This window comes from Ictidomys tridecemlineatus, chromosome 15 (genome assembly GCF_052094955.1).
Source record: "Ictidomys tridecemlineatus isolate mIctTri1 chromosome 15, mIctTri1.hap1, whole genome shotgun sequence".
Lineage (NCBI taxonomy): Eukaryota > Metazoa > Chordata > Mammalia > Rodentia > Sciuridae > Ictidomys > Ictidomys tridecemlineatus.
Window position 1 is genome coordinate 42,187,361 of NC_135491.1, and position 20,492 is coordinate 42,207,852.

Sequence of the window (20,492 nt, forward strand, 5' to 3'; positions counted from 1 at the left end):
TGTACATTTTCCTGACTTCAGGATTATCATACCCAGAAGAGATGCCCAGAATGTTGGTTACTGAATAAGAATGTACTTATACCCCCCTGACAAATTTCTTCTTAAAATAAATTTATAAAACCTCATTGACGTTCATAATGTAAACGTGTAAATGTTTGGTATTTCCAATGCAACGTGTACCATATTCCATTAAAATAAAAGATGCAAAATGATTTCCTTCTGATTGTTCTACTTAGCAATCTTTATTAATCATGATTAATTTTGTAAATAATTACCAGGCACATTTCCTTTTGCGTAAGCTTCACTATTTGTCTTTATATGTCTTTACGAGGTTCTTTCTTCATTATTCGTAGGCACTCTTTGTGTATAAATGACATTAATCCTTTCTCCAGTAATCACACTGGTGGACTGTTTCCCTCTTGAAATCATGGAGCAGAGCTAATTCTCCTCTTCTGTATTTAGGGCAGGTGCCTTTTGTCACGCTCATGCCTTTGACCACGTGGAAAGCACAGCTGACTCTTGTTTCTGGTTTCTAAGGAATCGGTCCTGTCATTGATGGCCTTCCTTCAGAGCCAAAGTCTTCTCGTCTGAGTTCATTCTCCTACACACTTCATCCCCCGGAAATTGCACCAAGAATCCAGGATCAGATCTCGCCACCACTGATAAACACACCGCTGATTGCTGCCGTGCCTCCAGGCATCTGAAATGGTTCTAATGTTCAAGTTCCCAAAGTCAATGGGAACTTCGTGCCCCTTATCCTCCATAGCTGCTGAGTTTTATGCCCACCCATTACTTTCTGTTCACTGGCACCGATTCATAGAGTGCATCAATTTTCTTTCATTTTTGTTTCTCAACTCCTACGGCAAAGTTTAGCACTATAAAATATGTGACATGACTGGATGATGAAGAGGCAGCTTCCTGCGGAAACTTCAGAGCAAGAGGCACTTTTCTCTTTTTAAGAAAGAGAGCCATTGAGCCACCAGCTGCTCTCCTATAAAAAGATGTGGCAGCATTAGCCATGCATCTATTCTGCAGTTGTTCTCTGGCCATTGTGGGGAAAAAAAAAATTCTGTCTATTTTTTTAAGGCTCAACTGCATGTGGTTTCTAGGAAGTGACCACTAGTAGCAAGCTGTCCCTAACAATGACCAGTCATGAGACATATTTTCACTTTGCAATGGATAAACTGAGTCAAAATGAAATATGCAGCCATATTCGAGGTCACTATCTTTATGGATTCTTCTTCATTTACAGATAAATAAATAGAAGACATTGCTTTTTAAAAAAGATTACACGACATTAAAATGTGCTTCATTCTATGGTCATATACTAGGAAGTGTTGCTTAGAGGTTGCCCACACAAGGCAAAGCCAATGTTCTCTTGATCTTTCCCTCTCTGTGTGCCCTGCTTCTCAGAAACATCATCAAATCAGCATCACCAATCCAGTGGAGGAAAAATAAAATGGGCCGGGGACAGATTTGGAGCCAGAGTGAATTGTTATTGCAGGATGATGTGAGCAGCAAAGAAACAGAACCTATTCTCTAGTTGGCACATAGTAGGAATGGCTCATTTGTACAGGAAATAATGGTATTCAACATTCAATACTCAGTCCATCAAAGCCTATGCCACCTGCTTTATCAGCACCTCACACAAATGCTACCTGTGCTCTCTCTCCCAGTCGCCTCACTGAACCCCACCGTTGCTGTTTCATAGAGGAAAGGCAGAGAAGGGATGATGGATGTTTGTTTTCTTCACATCCTTTCCAAAAAGATTTGAGCTAGCAAGATTTATCACAAAAAAAAAAACATTAGAACAATTAAAATCATGAGAAAGAGAACAGGAGGGGAAAGGAAGAGAGAGAGAAGGAAAGAGAAATCTGGGAACCATTCTCAAGTTACTCCTCTCTACACCCACCCCCCCTATCCAATGAGATCCAACCAGATCCCAGACTGTGATTTCCATTTTGCAGGGTGGAGCAGGGAGGGAACCAGGGGTTGAACTCAGGGGCACTCGACCACTGAGCCACATCCCCAGCCCTATTTTGTATTTTATTTAGAGACAGGGTCTCACCGAGTTGCTTTGTGACTCTCCATTGCTGAGGCTGGCTTTGAACTCACAATCCTCCTGCCTCAGCCTCCTATTTTTTAAGAAACTCTGACGACGCCCACTGCAAAGGATCACTTCCCTAGCTTACAATAATCCGCTAAGGAGTTGGTCTGCTCTCTGACTTCACTTCACTCCTCAAATCCTCCACTCCAGACACCTGGATGATGGTTCCAAAATGGAAATGGGCATGATTCTTTAATATGATCCCCTATTTTGCTTTGTCTTTTAGAGGGAGTATGACTCCAGTTTCATGCTGGGATTCGAGAGAGAAAGTTGCTTAGCAGAGTGGGGAGGCAATCTGAAAACCAAATTGCTTCTCTTGCATCCCATGGGGTTCCTGACTCTCAAAAGGAGTGTCCTCTCCTTGGCTTTCGGAGGGACCCAGGTTTGTCAATCCTGAGCCATTTGGGGATCTGTGATCTTAATCCAATTCCTTTCTGCTTTCCCCATTGTAAGCTTAAGATTCATTTTTCTCGGTAATTCTCAGTCATTACCATTCACACATTTGCTTTACAGCTTCCAAGATTTTGTTGATATTGCCTCTCCTTTTATTCTCTGTTCTTTTTTATCTATGCCTCCTAGAGAAATCCTAGATTGTCATTTTAATGGAATTTAGAGAGCAAGAGAAAACATATTTAAGTCTTCAATCTGTCATCTTTACCTGGAATCCATGTGTAACTTTTTGTTTTTTACATAAATGCAACAAAAAAACCATACAAGGATCTACAAACACATAGAGTATTTTTGTGAGGGAAGGAAAAGGGAGATTGTTAATTTAAAAAAAAAATCTGTCTGGTCACGGTATGGTATAAATATGAAATTGCTACACATCATATTGTACTTTGATATGGAACTTCATAATATGGTCCTTAAAAGAAGTTTATTGATTTTTCTGCTGTTGAACCAGTAGGGGCACACTAATAAAAATAAAGCATATTAAAGATTCATTCATCGTGGACCATCCAAAGTCAAATTGTGTCTGCTTACTTTGTAGCGCTTGCGGATTCTGAGATGCACAGTTTTATAACATGTAATGTCAGACTAGTCTTTATAACTAGCACTTTAATTGTTGTAGAATGTTCTGTTGGATTGATATGTCATGATTTACTGATTCATTTCCACACTGTTTCCCTAACATAAATAAAATTCCAAGCGTATCATTGTGCTTCTGCTGTACAGCATCTATCCCAGTTTTACTATACGTTCCATAGCATTTGACATCATCACTTATTTTTGTTAATGATTTTAAATATTTTTATTTCCAATGTTTATTATAAAATTGTGTTATGTACTACTGTGGGAGGGTGTTTATATAATGCCTCCTTTTCCTACTTAATTATTAGATGTCTAGCTGACTTGAATGAACTCTTTATTCATTAGATAGACACACACAGCCTGTTGCAGGGCAACAGTTAAGGATAAGACCTGACTTTTTCTTTGAGTTCCTGAGCTAATGGGTATGAGCTATAGAAAGCTCAAAAGAAGTGGTTCTATCAGCAGGAAGACACCAGCTGATAATGTCATGTAACTCCCTGGAAAATAGCACACAGAGGGCATTCCAGGTAGGGGGAACAGGGGAATCAAAGGCAGGGAGACATGTATTTAGAAAATGCAAGAAATAAAGACACTTTCTTCTCTCTTACATTATCTGCAAGTGGTATTTTTCATCTTTTTTTTTTCACTTTAAACATTATCTACATATCTTCAAGGCACATACACAGTCAAATTTGTCGATTGGACTTTTGGGTGGCTCCCGGTCCTTTAAAAATGATTCTATCAGGATCAGAACCATCACAATTGACCTGGACAAAGGTGTAATAAAGTTGCTACAGCTAACACTTCTTCTTAGAGACAGTTATGCAAGCACATAAAAAAAAGCCATAAGCAATCAATATAGAGGTATTTGATTAAGACAACACTGCATTAAAGCTGTATTCTCAAAGTGCCTCTGGATAGCTTTGGCTGTCATTTATTATAATGGCAATCTCAGCATCACCACTCATTATTCTGAGCAAAGACTACAGTCATTCGACTCTTAGTGACAGACGTGGAATGGATCTACAGAGACTGGCTCTATTTCTGATGGAGAAATAAACACTTTTAATATTCAGGACTTTAAAATATGTTATGGACTTTACTATATCTCCTTGCATTTAGACACCAGGAGTCACATTTTCTACCACAAGACTCTGGGGGTTTCACTATTGCTTGGGCAACACTTCTTCATGAACATGTATTGACTGGAAAGGAGGTCAATAGTGTTCTTTTCTTCAGGAATTTTTAAACTACTTGGGATGATCACATAATTTAGAAGATTGCACTAAGTGTCACCTCCTTGAAGGCGGGAATGTCTTGCTCATCCTTATATCCACAGTGCCTGGTATGGAAGAAATGTTCTTGAATCTCAGAAAATGACTGGCGTATTGTTAAGAGACTAAAAGGACACACTAATGGGTGGGATGCATGCTTGCTTATTTTTATTTCTGATGCGCTGAGTGAGTGTTGAAGAAGCGTGTGCCTTGGGAGATGGAGAGGGTATGTCCAAGACAGGCTGCTGAAGGAGCTGGCTTGTGGGCTTGGGCTCTGGGTAATACTGGAGCAAGCAGAATAAGGAAGAAGGCTACTTAAGGCACATGTCAGCCAGCTTTTTGTCACTGTGACCAACAGATTGGAAAAGAACAACATAGGGGAGAAAAAGTTTATTTTGGCTTACGGTTTCCAGAGCTCTAGGCCTGACATGTAGCAGAACATCATGGTGGCAGGGTGCTGGAGGAAAGTGGCTCAGTTTATGATAGCCAGGAAGCAGAGAGAGTTCCATTCAGCAGGGATAAAATATAAACCCCGGAGGCACACTCCCACTTTCTCCAGCCATACCCTACCTGCCGGTAGGCACTATCCAGTAGAGTGGCCCTTTAAATTATCAATCCAACGAATGGATTGATCCATTGATTAGATTACAGATCTCATAATCCAATCCTATCACCTCCATACATTGCTGTACTGACTCACACAGGAGCTTAGGGGGCCACCTCATGTCCAAACCATAACAAGGCAACAGAGGGAATGGTAAGATGTACCCCGAAAATCCCAGCAACAGTGATCAGCTCCGAATGGCAACAGGGGTTAGATGAGCTAAGAGGAGAGTAGCGGGATCAGGTAGCATGTGCTTAAAGTCCGGGGATCTGCTGAAGCTAAGATATGCTAGAACGCTTTGCATGGGCAATGGGAATCAATATTCATCATAAAGATAAATAAGGAGCAGGAGACTGGCAACATCTGATTTATGCCTTTAAAAGCTTTTTCTAGTGGAAGAGTTAGGAGGACAGAGACAAAGAGAAACCTACAAAGAAAGAAGCCAATCACCAAGCCATTGCCATAATGTAGATGAAATCTGAATAAGGTGTATCTCCGGGCTGAAAACGCAACCACAGACAGACAGGTAAGCTCTTGACCTGCGTGAGAAATGCATGAACAATAGGGCAAGATCCAGTTAGGAAGCTGTGGAAAGCTTCAATAAGAACCTGATACGTGTCTCAAGAGCTGAAGGACAAACTTGTGCTCGTTTGAGTTTCCTGTAGCCCAGAACCTCATCTCCACTAGGGCAAATCTCCATGCATTGCCCCATCAGAAGCTGCCTTCTTGAGGGACTCCCCTACCCTTTGCCTGGCCTCCTAGGCTTTCCTTGGAAATCTTAGTGGAAGCCTCCATGATCCCCTAGGTCCAACATTCCACATTCCTGCAGAAACAGCTCCACTTGGTTGCCGCCAAAGTCTACCTTTATCTAGAGCAGTAGCCGAGCCATCAGGGACCTTGGGTGCAACAGCCTGGGTGGCTGAGCATGGTAGAAAAGTTCCTAGGACCCCCTGTGCAAGGCCACAATCTTTCCTCCCTTTTCTACTTTGAGTTCTAACCTGAACCCCAGATGCAGTAGTGTTGGCGTCAGTGCTAGAGAAACCACCCTTTGTAACATTACCTTGTTCTACATGATCCCATCCTGGAAGCGCAGAATAATACAGAATGGTGGACCTTACTTTCTGCTTGGTTTCTCTACAGTCCTCTGGGTTATAGACTTCTGACTTTTGGACTATTTTTGTTGTTGTTCTTTTGTTGTTTTTTCAAATGCAATCATGGACAGATAAATAAAACCTTTCTCCTGCTAACAATGACCACCTTTTGTGGAAATCTATGTGTCAGGACATTTAAGACTCTTCTTTGCAATAAGGGTAAAGCTAGGGAAAGACAAAGCCAGTAAATAAGAAGGGACCCCTGTGGTGCTACATATATAAAGATTTCATATAAACAAATAAGGGAAATAAAACTAAACTGGGACCTTACTAGACAAGCAAAAGGCATGAACAAAACAAAAATTCATGGAAGAGGAATTAGAAATCACTTATGCAGTCCTGTGGGTAAGGAGTGGAGTTTCAAATTTTCTAATATAAAATAAAAAAGAATGTATTTTTTAAAATGATACAATTTTTCACTCATCTAATTAGCACATATTAACAATTTAAAAGGAGGGAGAGAGGACTAAATGATATTTGAAAAACTCTGGCTTAACATTCTTTCCTGAGTTACTCTAGGGAATAATAATTAGCACAACTCTTTTAGGAACAATTCAGCAATATGTATCATGATTATCTTAAAAATTCCAATTTGAAGGTCTGGGTTTGTGGCTCAGTGGCAGAGCACTTGCCTCACACATGTGAGGCACTGGGTTCGATCCTCAGCACCACATTAAAAAATAAATAAACAAAATAATGATATTGTGTCTATGTATAACTAAAATTTTTTAAATTCCAATTTGACCCATTTCTGCTATTTCGATTGTTATTTGTTATTTCAAATAACAATGAAATAATTCTTAATAACACAAGAAGTTCATACAGAAAACACTTTGTTGAAACTACTCTGATAATAGCAACACATACAAGCTTATGTGTCCAGAAAATTCAAGTTGTATTTATGAAGAGAGTTTAAAAACCAAATCTTTATTAGTGTTAGATTCAAAATAAGATTTTACAGTAACAAAATTTCATTGAAATATGAATATACACTAAATGTAGAATTATAAAATTGGAGTGAAGTCATGAATGATGATTTTTAAAAGTTTTCTTTATCTCCCTTGTTTTATATAATGGATCTAAGTATTATAATAATTAAGAGGAAACTATGTTTAAAACAAAACATGGAACCCAGGGTAAAGGTCTTTCATGACAAATCATGGAGGAGGCCCACGGTTCGTGGCTTCAACAACTTTCCAAAGTGGAAAATGTTTAATTGACCCACCCCAGTCCCACCCACAGAAGTGACCCTGGACCTGCTAATCATGTGTGACCTGACAGCATCAAGGAAGTACCTGACATTCTTCCTGGCATAGCAGTGAGAAGCAAAGTAAATTTGGAGGAGACTGAATTAATATTAAATAAGAACAAGTCACAATCACTGTCAAAGCAAATTGTGTGTATAATTGTAGCTGATGAATGTTGTATACACCTCAAATCAAATTCTGAATGACTGGAGAGAGAAGGAATTCTCTGCATTTAGTCTATCAACTCCTTTCACAGGAAGTGACCTCCATGAGAATGCGCACCTCTGAACTGTCTGCTCCACCTTTGTAATATCTGTGATATCTATAAATGCTCGAGAAATACTTGCCAGATGAACAAGGAAGCTCAATTGCTCAAGCCAAAAACCTAGGAACCTTCCTGAGTTTTCTCTAGCCCAGCCCCATGGCCAATCCATCCTTATCTCCAGTGATCTTCTCTGTCACTTCTGCTGCCTGCCCGTCCCTCCAGGCCACCATCTCTCTTGTCTGGAGAACTTCAGCAGCCTCCTGTGAGCTTCCTCCTCTCTCAGCCTCTCCATCAATCAATGAGATTGATGATCTGAAAGCCCAATCAGATCAGGTCATTCTGCTGCTTAACTTCCAAGTTTTCCAACTGTCCCACCTCCTTATTGGGGTCCTCAATCACCTGTTTTAAAGTGCCACTTTCTATAACCTCCCAATGGTCCACTCAGATCACATACCCCGTTTATTCATCGTACCACAATCACATGGCTCCACTTTCCTGTTCCCTTCACCATTTCTCCAACCTTCCGGCTCCTTCTCAGCAGAGGGCCCGTTTTGATGTAGTTCTTCCTGAACAAAATACTCTCCCTTCCTCTTGAGCTTCAATTTAAATAACCTGTCTTCAAAGACAACTTTATTGCCAACTAATTAAAATGATTTTCTGATTATTTTCCATATGGCTCATTTTTATTTGCCTTATAGAGTACTTATGATAATTTGGCATTAGCATATTCTTTTCTTTTTAGTCTGTGTCTCAAATGACAACCGTGAGAACCTGGACCATTATCAGACTTGTCCACCATCGAAACCCAATGTCCATATAGCCTTGTGCCTAACAGGCAGTTCCCATATTTTTCCTCAACGAATGAATGCATGAGCTGCTACAGAAAGGAGTGATTAACCCCAAAGGTCCACTGAGTGAGTGCAGGATAGGATAGACCAACATGGAGTTTAGGAAGCAAATAAGAAAAGAAAAAGCAATAACAAAAACAGCACTTAACTGTAATAGCCCATCCTGAGCAGAATTTCACCAATGCCTCCGGGAGGGAGCAAATAATAGGGCAGGTTATGAGGGCTTTGAGTGCTAATGGAAGTGGATGCACTCACAACCTTTTTACAAAGTTTGTATAATTCATTAGTGGGAACGCTGTCTCTTTTTCAAATATATTTTATAAGGCTTATACATTTTGTCCTCAGTAGTACTTACCAGTGGCTGTCTGTCCATTGGCATAGTATCCTGAGTTTAAAGAAGACCATTGGACCAGTAAGGATCAGAGGTCAAAGCCCTGCTTCCCTAAGTGCGTGGAGCTACTGAGATGGCCCTGCATAGAGTGGGTCTGAACAGAGGCGATTAATGTGAAGGGGAGGGGCCATCCCTTCAGAGAACACAGATGGCAGAGGACACGCTCCAGGATTGTGCTTTGAACATGTGGGGAAAGCAATTATAAAGGGATTTAAGTTGATGGCAGAAATGGAGAGGTTAAGTCCCCATCCCTCTCTGGTGCATGAAGTGGTAAAATGAAAAAGCACTGGAATATCAACTAAAATCATCTGGCAAATTGTTTTTGGGAAGTGATGAGTTTGTGCATTTGGACTCTCATCAGCTGTGTAAACACCCCATTACCTAGCTGGTTACCTCCACGATTCCGTACACCCCACACAGGCTTCCCATACCTACCTACAGAACCAGCACAGACGGTCAAAGAAGCTATTCTGGGTGGCCCTGGACATTTCTGTTTCCACATAAGAGCATGTCACATGCTTCATGGTCACAATGACCCTTTTGGTGGGAATTCAGCCCAGAGAAGAGCAGATTTTCAAAAGAAATGAAGGGCTAGTTGACATCCCTGACTGAATGGCAGGATTCAAAAAGGATGGTCTGCTGGCTGAATAATCATTTTGTTTTCTTTTTAGGTCCCCCAATTATGTTAATTTGGAAACTGTATCTATTAATTGCCCAATTAGACATCTGGTAATCACTCTCTACAGAAATATCCCAAATCATCGTGGCAAGGGCTGGGTGCACTATTTTATTGTATCGCAAATAAAAATCTAATTTGGATTTAATAAAAACTAATTCCAGCTAATTTAATACCAATTGATCATTAACGGGGTGCATTTTGTGGTTTATCAAGTATATAAGGAGGGTGTATAATTAACTGGAAATAGTGGCCACAAGGTTATAATTAAATTCATGGTAACTTTTAACTTTCAGTAAATGTTTTACCACTTAATTAACTTTCAGAAGATGATTTATAATATGATTTATTAAATGCCAATTGCTCAGAGTTCTGGGGCAACTAATGAGCATAGTGATGGAGTCTTCTATTTACAAAGTGTCTCTTCTTTCCAGCTAAGTAAATATCTGGATGTAGAGTAAATAAGATATCCACATACCCTTTTAGTGAAAATTAATAATCAATTATGGGCTGAGTGATTGGAATTTTTTTTTAACATTCTGGTTTTAGCATTGCATTCACATTTCTTTCGTTTTTATTTAATGGAGACCCATGCGTCAATTAGAATAACAAGAGTTTGTTTGCCTGATTTTTGTCCACTTCCTTTGCTCCGCTGAGAAGAGCACTTCCATCAGGCTAGGAGAAACAAAAAGGCAGGGGCCACATGTGACGTTATCACAGTGTGTTGCAATCTCAGGTCTCTGGGCACTATCAGCAATGAATAAGCCATCACGTGCTACAGAGACAAGACGGTTGCCACAAGGAACACAGAGCTGAGAAGGTCACAGGGTCTGTGATGTCTTTAAAATCTAAAATGTTTCATTGCCTATTCAAAATTCCCTTTCTTCTGAAGTGGCTGTGATGTGCTCTCTCTTTTAATGATGTACAGTCCAGGTGAACACATAAAGTGCTGCGGTGAGATTTGAAGAAGACACTCCCTGTGAAGAGGCTTGGAGTAGATCTTCAACAAGCACTGGCTGTAGGTAATCCATCTCGTCTGTGGCATTTGTCCTGATCGTCATTTCCCAGTGATTGGTCAACTGTCTTTCTTCCTGATCACATCAGAAGCCCTATAAAGACAGAACCAGGTCTGGGTTTGCTTATCCCTATATCTCCAGCACACAGTAGAAAAAAATGATCACAACAGCCTTCCAGGAACTTGGGCTTGACCAGTGAATGATGCATTTGGCCTTCCAAACTTGTGCACTTCGAAAGAGAAAATAAAGAAGGTCGGGGTGTAGCTTAGTGGTGGAACCCGTGCTTAGCATGTGTGAAGTCCTGGGTTCCATCCCCAAAACCAAAGAAGAAGAAGAAGAAGGAGAAGAAGAGGAGGAAGAGCAATGGAGGAGGAAAAAGAAGAGGAGGAAGAAGATGAGAAGGAGGAAGAATAAGAAAAGAAAACCAGAATTCAAACATGCTCTGTTACCCAAGAGGTGAGGTGGTGTATAATAAATATTGCAATTGCTCTTCTCTTTGGCAAAGAAGGTATCCCCAGGACTCAGGCCACCAGCTGTGCCTTCAGTTTCCCAGAGCAGCTCACCAAGGGAGCAGCTATGTTCTTCGTGCCCTCTGAGCAGCCTCTGTGCTCCCAGTATGACCATCAGAGCTTATTGGAGTAACATTTCCCCCACAAATATCTCAATATGCCTCTCAGGCCAAGCCTGGTCCTACAGGGACCATCTCATTTGCATCTAAAGGTATTCCAATCTTGCTGAGCAAGTCCCTTCCACCCCAAACATCTTTCGAGATCTGAGCTCAGCACCGTTTTAACGTGATGCTTCTCGCTTTCCCTGCAGCCTGTTCCAGGAAGGTGAGCTATATTAAACTTTCTGCTGTAATGTTTGGGCTTATTGATTTTTTTTTAAACTTGGCAGCAAACTTCCAAAAGGCAGTTTAAAATACAAAAAAAAAAAAAAACCAAAAGGGGAAAGAAACAAGAAGGGAGAAACATGCACCTAGCTGCAGCATTTAGCACTGTCCACTGTGGGAGGCATTCCCAAGTGTTTAGGCTGCAGAATGTATCCAAACAAGGGCTCTTTGCTTGATGGCCTTTTTAAGTGGAGGTGGCAGGTTAAGGTCGTAAGCAACACCATAGGAAGGGATGTGAGTTCATTGTTTATATCACCAGGCTGGCTCTTGGCTGACTCGTTGAAAGTAGAAAACACACTATGGAAAGTATCTTTGCAAGTAAGGTTTCTCTTCTGCTATCCGTTCCGGCAGCCTCTAAAATTTGACAGCCCAGATTCATTATGGGAATCTTGAGGTCTATAGTGTTACCACAAATTCAAAGGTGCTCTTCACGCAGTTGCCTTTTGAGGGTTATAAGATCAAGTTTGCTCATCGATTAGATTTGACTTTTCTGGGCGGATTGCAGAGGTTGGAAGCGGGTGTTTAACCCAGTCTTAGGTAAGAAATAGTCATCTCAAACTTGCCCCCAAGGATCACAACCGAAAGAAGGCTGGGGCCATGTTAAAATCCGTCACATCCATCCAATCCCTCCATCCACCCTTCTTTACCTCCATTTCTTCATCTGTCAATCCATTCATCCATCTGCCCTCTCCAAAAGTTACATATCAGACACTATAACAGGCACCATGGATTTATAAGATGATAAAATCATTGCATGCCTCCTTCAAAGTTCTCTCCATCTTTCAAATCTGGTCTTCTCTTTCATCTTTTATGCTTTTGTTCTTGCTAATGCTAACCTTGAAACATCCTTTTCTACTAAGGCAATTCAACCCATCGTTAAAATCCCAGTCCAATGATACCATCATCTTTGAAATGGTTCTCAAAGGTTCACTCTGGAATTAATGGTTTCTACCTATTTATTTGCTTCATATTTCATGAATGCACATTCACCAGAGCTTGCCATGTTTTGCACTGGTCATTTAAAATAATAGCAGGAATAATAACTATAATAACAATAAACAGATTTTTTTAGAGAAATACTCACTATGACTAGGCACTTTGCCGAGCACACCACATGTTAAACAATTAGTCCGTATAACAATCCTGTAAAGAAGCTCTTACTGTCACTCTTAATTCAGAGGAAACTGAGGCACAAGAATCATTTGTTTCACGCACCTTGGAAGTAAGCTCCCCTTGGGAGGTGTGCAGAGACTCCTTACCACAAACCTTAGTTCATGCCTATCACAGAGGCACAAAATAGATCCTACAACAAAAATTCTGATAAGGGAATAAAAAATAAATGTAGTGTAAAAAAGCCTAGATATGTGTCATCTTTCTATGTAAATGGACCCAATTCTCAGAACCTCAAAATAACTAATATCATAGTCGTTCCTACTTGAGTACCTCCCTTCCTCAGCCAGATTTGGATATCCTGGGAATTTGGGCACAAGGCAAGGTGCTAATTCTGGGCGCTAAATACATAGCAGATAAATGGATGTATCCGATATGCACTTTGCCTAGATTATCTCCTTTAAGATCTTGCCACAGCCCATTAGGACAACTGCAATTTCATTTCACAGATGCAGAGGTTTAGAGATGTTAAAAGCCCTGCCCAAGGTCACCTAGCTTCGACAGAGTAGAGTAGGTGCTCTGAGTGAGGCAGGCTTTCACCAGAGCCTGTGTGCTTCAGCACCTGCTCTGCTAGAGGCACACATGGAACAATAAAGCAGTAAACCAACTGAGCATCTGTGTGTGTACAATTCATTATACAGGAATTTATTAATGTTGTTTGGAGCCTTTAGGTTCAAAACTGTATTCTTAAATACATACACATGTCAGTGAGTCTGACCATGGTGTCTTTTCCATCCCCATGGTACACTTTCTATTTAGGTTCATAAACAGATCAATATATACCACTGCCCTTGACATGCTAAGTAACCATACTAATCTAATGTCATTATTTCTCGTCCTGAAACACACTACCAGGATTGCAGCAAAACCGCGAGTGCAGATGGTATGTAATCATTCTGCAATCACTTGCAATTGTTTATTGGTTTCTATTACAACCTTGAAATTCCTTTTTCAAAGATCACAAATGACCCTTTGCTCACCAAAACTAATGGCCTCTTCTCAGCCATCATTTTTTCTGGAACTTGCTGAACCATCTGATATCACTCGCTCATCACTTTCTACATTGGAACTCTTTACTGCCTGAGAGTCTCTATCTTATACTGGGCACCTTTTAATTTCATCATTTACTTACAATTTTCCTATGCAGCTTACAGTGTTCACCAATTTCTATGACCTTCAGGGTGGGCTTTTCTATTGATATCCCAAATAAAAATGATTCAAACTCCTGCTGGCATTATAGGGGGAAAAACAACAAATTTTACTCTTATTCTGAAGGATTTGATCATCTATTTGAGAATCCCTGTTTTAAAACAATGAGCTGCAGAATCAATGTCCCAAACTCATTTCGAAATAGCTACATAGAAAAGGAATGAAAACCCAGCTTTTCAAAGTGGATGTAGGACGACTTCATTTCTAAACATTAGACTCTTGTCTTGTGCCTATGATTGATCAGGCCGCTACCCGTTGAGCATGACAAACTTCATTTCAACACACATGGACGTGCAAGACTGAGAAATATGACAACAACAAAAGAGAAATGGAAAGAAAACATGAATCCTCTTTAACTTATAAAAAGTTGCAGAGCCTTCCTATTGTTCTATTGAGAGAGAAGTTAATATTTGCAACCACAAAGAAATTCTATCATTGATATATAATGATATAAAATAGTCAAGAAACTAAAATGATTGTTTGGAGCTATCTTGTAGCTCTTTAGATTTTCAAGGAATAAAAATTACCTGAAGCAGGGTGCATGCACACACATTCACACACACACACACACACACACACACACACACACACACACACACAATGTTTACTGTGCTTCATCAGGACCAAGCCATCTGCTGCGGCTGTGATTTTGGTTTAACTGACATGAAAACACTTTTAGAAATATCTGCACAGATCCTTGGGCTGTTCACAAACATTTCGTCAATCGAGATTGTGATCATATTCTCCCTCAGGAGTCTCGGGGGGGTGGGGGGAGGACAGAATGGATAGTCCAGCCAAACCTTGACCTGGGCATCTATAACACAGCAACACAGTTTCACAAAAGCAGTGTTTCAGGGTACAGACTGCATTAAGCTTATAACCGGGTATGACCAAAGAGATCTAAAAGTTGGTGATTGCCCTGTCAAAAGGAGCTTCACATATCAGACTACAGAATCCAATACAGACTTTAGTTCCTAAGAGGAGTCATGAGGGAAAAAAAAAAGCAAGAAGTCAGACCATCCTGGACTGTAGAAGGGACAAATAAAATCCATCTTTCCTGCATATGCACTTGGATGTGTCCTGGAAGACCCGAAGATCCATTGATTTGATTCTGAATGCACTGGATACAGGTGGGTTACTCTGGTTTCAGAGCACAGGGTAGGCATGGACAGCAGCCAGAAGAGAAATACCATGTGCTCATTATATATATATATATATATATATATATATATATATATATATATATATATATATATATAACAAGTAATTGAAACAACATGGAAAGGATTTCTGTCTTTGAGAAGGAAAAGTGTTATGCTAATATTCTTTCATCTTTTTCTATGTTCATAAAAGACCACATTATTGCAAGCCTCTTACATAACTTGATAAACGAAAATCCACTTCTCTCACCCCTACTTTCTTTGTGGGTTTTTTTTTTCACACTATTTACATTGACATGACAGCGTATTTTTCTTGTCAGTTCAGCTAGTTGGTATGGCAACATTTAATTTCTTGGAGGAACGTCTATCAACATCAGGGTGAAAAATGAGGTACTGGTTCATTGTATCTGCATGAATCATCACCTCCAACAACAACAATGACAAAATATTATAATAATAATAATGATGATGGCATAGACACCAAGTGTGATGATTGAAGTAAGAAAAGCAAGGACTTGGCAGAAAGAGATCCGAAGACTCCAGTTCCAGAGATCCCTTTCTGGCTCAGTAACTTTGGATAAGAATCACTTCAAGAGGCAACTTCTTACCTAGGAAAGGAATCTCTTTATACATTCTTGAAGGGTTATGCACAATTCCCAGGAATGTGGAGACATAAGACAAAATAAAAGTTAAAATAAAGGAAAGAATACTGTGCTGAATATTTCCTAGCATATACTAGGATTATAATAAATAAGAGTCTCTACACCTGTTTTCATAATCTAAAGCAGTTCGGTCTTTTTGAAGAGTTTTAAAGGAAAAGAAAACAATCCAGCCAGATACATCATGGAACATCTAGGTTTTTTTCTCCCCCACAAAATAGCATTAGCCTCAGAGACATTTGAACTCTAATTCCTGGTCAATAGTAGGCATGGCCTGGTCAACTCTGTGGAGTCAGACTTGAGAAGCAGTGGCCTAACTTGATCTCACATAGATTCCTTCCTTAGCCATAAGGGAGATACTTCAAAGAGTCCATGCTGAGAGCAAAATACTGTGTATCTAAAAAGATAGTTGCTCAAAAGAGTTTCTTCATCAAAATAATTTTCAAAATAGAGAGCAGGAGTAATTGCATACAGGATAATGCAGTGTGTGAATTCAGTTCTTTTGTGAAAGGCAGTGTGCTCACAATTTTGTAAATGAAATCTAGTTTAATCCTCAGAACAACCATTGGAAACAGGGGCCTTCTGATCTCTTCTATACAAGTGGGGAACAGGAGTTCAGTGGCCATTAAGCCAAGTGCTCAAAGTTACACAGCTACCAAGAAATGGGCTGAAATTCAAATCCTCCTGGGCTTGCTAAGGGCTGCAGGGCTCAACCTTGGATTTATTCATCCTATGTAGAAGAAAGAAAGAGAAAGAAAATACTCTAAACAAAGACCTAAAAATAGGATGGGGTAGGAATGGAGGAGGTAGAGAGGGAGACAGAAAGAGAGAAGGGAGAGAAGAAACACAATAATAAAGGACAATAAAAAAAAAGGAAACACAAATAATAGAGTTATTTCCAAAAATATACAAACAAATCAACTTGGCTTTGCCTGAATGCTTCTTTCTCCCCTAATCACCCACTTTTGGAACATATTAGTATGTGAAGACCTTGAATAAAATAACTCAGGAAAAAAAAAAACAAAAACTAAACCTCAGTGCAGAACAGCGCATTTGGACACATACAGACTGCAATTGGTTTGCATGTTCCTTAGCACTTTATTCACAAAAGAACAGTCTTACTTCTCCGGCTATTATTCACACACTGTCTTGGCGAGACCTTGCTTTTCTCTTCCCAGTCCCATTGGAAAACGTTGTTTTCAGTGTTCGACTATGAATAGACCTGTGGACGCCACTGACCTTGGCGGATGAAGCCTGCCATGCAAGGATTTAGTTCATACTGGAATTACCCCCAGGAATTCAACACAACGTGGACTAGGAATAGCCTGTTATCTTTCAACAGTTGTTTCAATCTCCTATGTCCTCCTTTGGCAATCTCTACCCTCTTTATCTTGAACATCACAAGTCACCCTGTCTCTCCCAAGCACAACGGTTTTTTTCTTAGTTTTCAGATATTTTAGGACTTCGGGTTTATTTTAGGATTTTTTTTTTTTAACCATTTGATCCCACCCACCTCCTTAGAAATAGTGGAAACTTCTAGAATTTGTTAGATTTATTTCACTTTATTTATTTGTTAATTTACTTATTTATTTATTTACTGTGGCGGCTGGGGATTGAAGCCAGGACCAAGTGCATGTGAGGCAAGCACTTTACTCCACACTTTAAGCCAAACACTTTTAACCTCCAAATTAATGCATTCCCGGCTTTAAAGGGCCAACTTTCTTTTGATACCACCCCTCTCCTCCCCTGGTGTGAAAAGTCAAATCTATGAGCTTTTGTCAAAGCTGCCTCCATCTCTTCTCTGGAGTCAGGGGTGATCTCAGGCCTAGAGGCTGGTCAGTGATTGGTTCAAGAGTGAGATGCAAAAGAGTTGGAAAGAGGGCTATGAACGTACTCACCTTAAAGAAATGATAAAACTTTAAGATGATGGATATGCTTATTACCCTAGGTGGATCACTGCCTAATATATACATGAATACATGAATCCAAACATCACATTGTGCCTCATAAATATGTGCAGATACTTTGTCAATCAAAAAAAAAAAAAAAAAAAAAAAGGAAAGGGTATGGGATTCTACTGAGTTCCAGAATTTTTTTTTTCCCCATGATTCTTCAGGTTGAAAAGGTGTGAGCTGTGTGTCCTCTTTCCTTCTGAAGTGGAACCTGGGACGATGTGAGCCCCCTCAGGCTAGCAGCCATCCTACCACCATGTATTATGTGGGAATTAATCCAACATGGGGGAGTGGAACTTCGTGGTGATGGGAAACTGACCCCGGGGGCAATGAGCTCCTGGGAGAGCTGCTCTGAATCCCGTAACCAGGGATACCTCCTGGGTGCAGTCAGTTCAGTCACACCTGGCTCTGCACTTGGAATTTAATGCTGTACAGCCACTGTCTTGAAATTATTCAGTATTCATCTTCAAAGTTAGGTTTTGTACATGAAATTCAATGGGACAACAGAACACCCACTGGGAGCTTGCAGCCAGGGCTCAGGACTGTTTCTGTCTCCTACAACCTCCCTGAACTCCCGGAACAAGTGTCTCACGACTTGCTTCCAGTTCCCCAGAGTCTTGCCTCGTCCAACCCTCATAAACTACTTGGTACATCACACAGCTGAGGTGCAATAGGTGCTCCCTCTGTCCAGTTCCATGACTCAGAAGGGAAAGGGAGGGCCTGCCATCCACCTCTGACCCCAGTAACAACCTGGAGGTATGGAAGGAGGGTTGATTAACACAGGTCCTGCATCATCTTAGGATAGAGTAGAGTTGGGTGATGGCCAGCCCTGCCCTAGGATGCAAGCACCATGGCTATTCAGAAGTCAGTCAACTTAGCAGGACCCAAGGGTGTCCTCAACAAAGATGGCAACACCCAGGATGACTTTCTCAAAAAATTGGGTCACTAGGACCATGCAAAGTAGCAGTTGGTTCCCCCTCTTCTAACAGGGCCTCACCTTTTCATTTTTCTCTAGTTCTCACAATTTTTGTCTCTGTCATCCAGAGTTTTCAACGATGTGAGATAAGGAATTCCCTTTTTAGCATAAGTCTTTGAGTTTGATTTTCTACTTGAGGCAGACGGGACATACCTCTGTCTTCTGCTCGGTCCTGAGTCAGCTGACACATTCCAATCTCTGGTCTTGCTCTTTGCCTCCCCACCGTCTGGACTGCTGCTCCGCCTCTCACTGTTCTTCAGGCTGCTGTGCTGACCATATGGCTGAGCCCAAGGGGGAGACTTCAGAGACTCTCCTAATCCCTAAAGCACAGCTGAGACTACGCCCTTTGAAAATGAGGCTGACACCTAGGGAATTAGAGCAGACAATACGATAAAGGCCTGCAAATCCTAAAGCAAGATTGTGGACTCTGGGCTCTCCAGGTCTCAAATGTCCACAGGATACCTCCCTACCATCTTTTTTTCCCTGGCCTTCTGCCATGTTGCTGAAGCCAGACTACACGTCCTTAGTGAGTGATGACTGTGTTGAACTTGACCCCAGACATCCCTCAGAACCTGTATCTCCACTTCTCTGAAGCCCTTCGAAAGGGAAATTAGTAATTATCACCTTTGAACAAAACCATGGGAAAAATTAAAAACAAAAGTAGTAGCTTAAAACTCAAGCGTGACTCCATTTGTAGCTATCAAAATTTCAGAAATTTAGGAGCAATTCAGGCAACAGGCACCTAATTATGCAGCATACATTTTATTTCTTGTTTGTAGTGAATTTTAAAATTTTTAAAATTTTAAAACATCAATTCATTGTTTTAGTCTTCAACAATTCAGTTCAATAGGAAATTATCAAACAAGCACATGTTAGCAAACTGAATTCAAGACTGTTCTGACTGAGGCACTTCACTATCCATTAGTCAAATACAATTTAGAAAAAGTCCTTGGCGTATTTAATTTGTGTGTGTGGTTATGGGTATGCACATGTGTGTACATGTGTCCTGGGGATTGCATCTAGGACCTCAGGTATGTTAGACAAGCACTCCACCACTGAGCTACACGCTCCAACACTTATCATAATTAATTTTCAAACTGAAAATTTTGTGTTACATTTACTAGCCCCTATTAACACCTCCTTCTGTCTTATTTTAGCCCTGTTTTTTGTTTGTTTGTTTGTTTGTAGGTTTTTTCCTTAATGAATTTCTATGTCTTGTCCCTGATGGCATTTGAGATTTTAACCCCTGAACCGTCAACTTAAGAACAAGTTCTGGTGATTTAGGGCTTTTGACAATTTCATCCCAATATATGCCCAATTTTACTTCCCACCTCTGCCCCAGGTACCCTCTATTCCTGCCACATGTCATGTTTTCCCATTCTTTATTTATGCAGACACACTCAACTTTACTTCTTTACACGTGAGGTTTGGTCTGAATATGAACTCTCCCCACTCCAGGACCACCTAGCAAAATCCCACTCACCCAGGTCCTCATCAAATGTCCCTTCCCAGAGCATCATGTGTTAGAAGAACTGAATGAAGACCAGGTCTGGACGAAATGGGAGAGAAGTAAAAGGTGGTACGTAAGGGGGAGGGATGATGAGGGAGGCAGCAGTCACTGCTCTGGAATCCACAGAAGAACGACAGCCCATGGGGAAGCCCTCTCAGATCGGTATAATTCTGCATTTCTACTTGTTCCTGAGGGAAGAGTTCCTGCTGGCATCTCATAGATACTGTTCTAGTCAAATTTTTCAGCTTTATGACTAAAAGACATAACTAGAATAATACAGAGGAGGAAAATCTTATTTTGGTTCATGGATCCAGAGATCTCAGCTCACAGACAGCTAACTCCATGGCTTTGGG

General features: G+C 40.5%; 1 long non-coding RNA gene across 5 annotated transcripts in view; it reads right to left on the bottom strand.

The window, feature by feature from the left end:
• The window catches only part of LOC120888013 (uncharacterized), a 69,946-nt gene that overhangs the window by 23,677 nt on the left and 25,777 nt on the right, over positions 1–20,492 (bottom strand). Inside the window, exons 1-2 of one of the 5 annotated variants that reach the window (XR_013430944.1) lie at positions 18,783–18,974; positions 8,884–10,704 (exon numbers count right to left, since the gene is read on the bottom strand). The exons of 1 other annotated variant lie outside the window; for it this stretch is intronic. This is a non-coding gene — a long non-coding RNA (uncharacterized LOC120888013). Of the gene's footprint in view, positions 1–8,883; positions 10,705–18,782; positions 18,975–20,492 lie in introns of those variants that run through there. 3 more of the 5 variants (XR_013430941.1, XR_013430942.1, XR_013430943.1) reach the window with 3 other exon arrangements.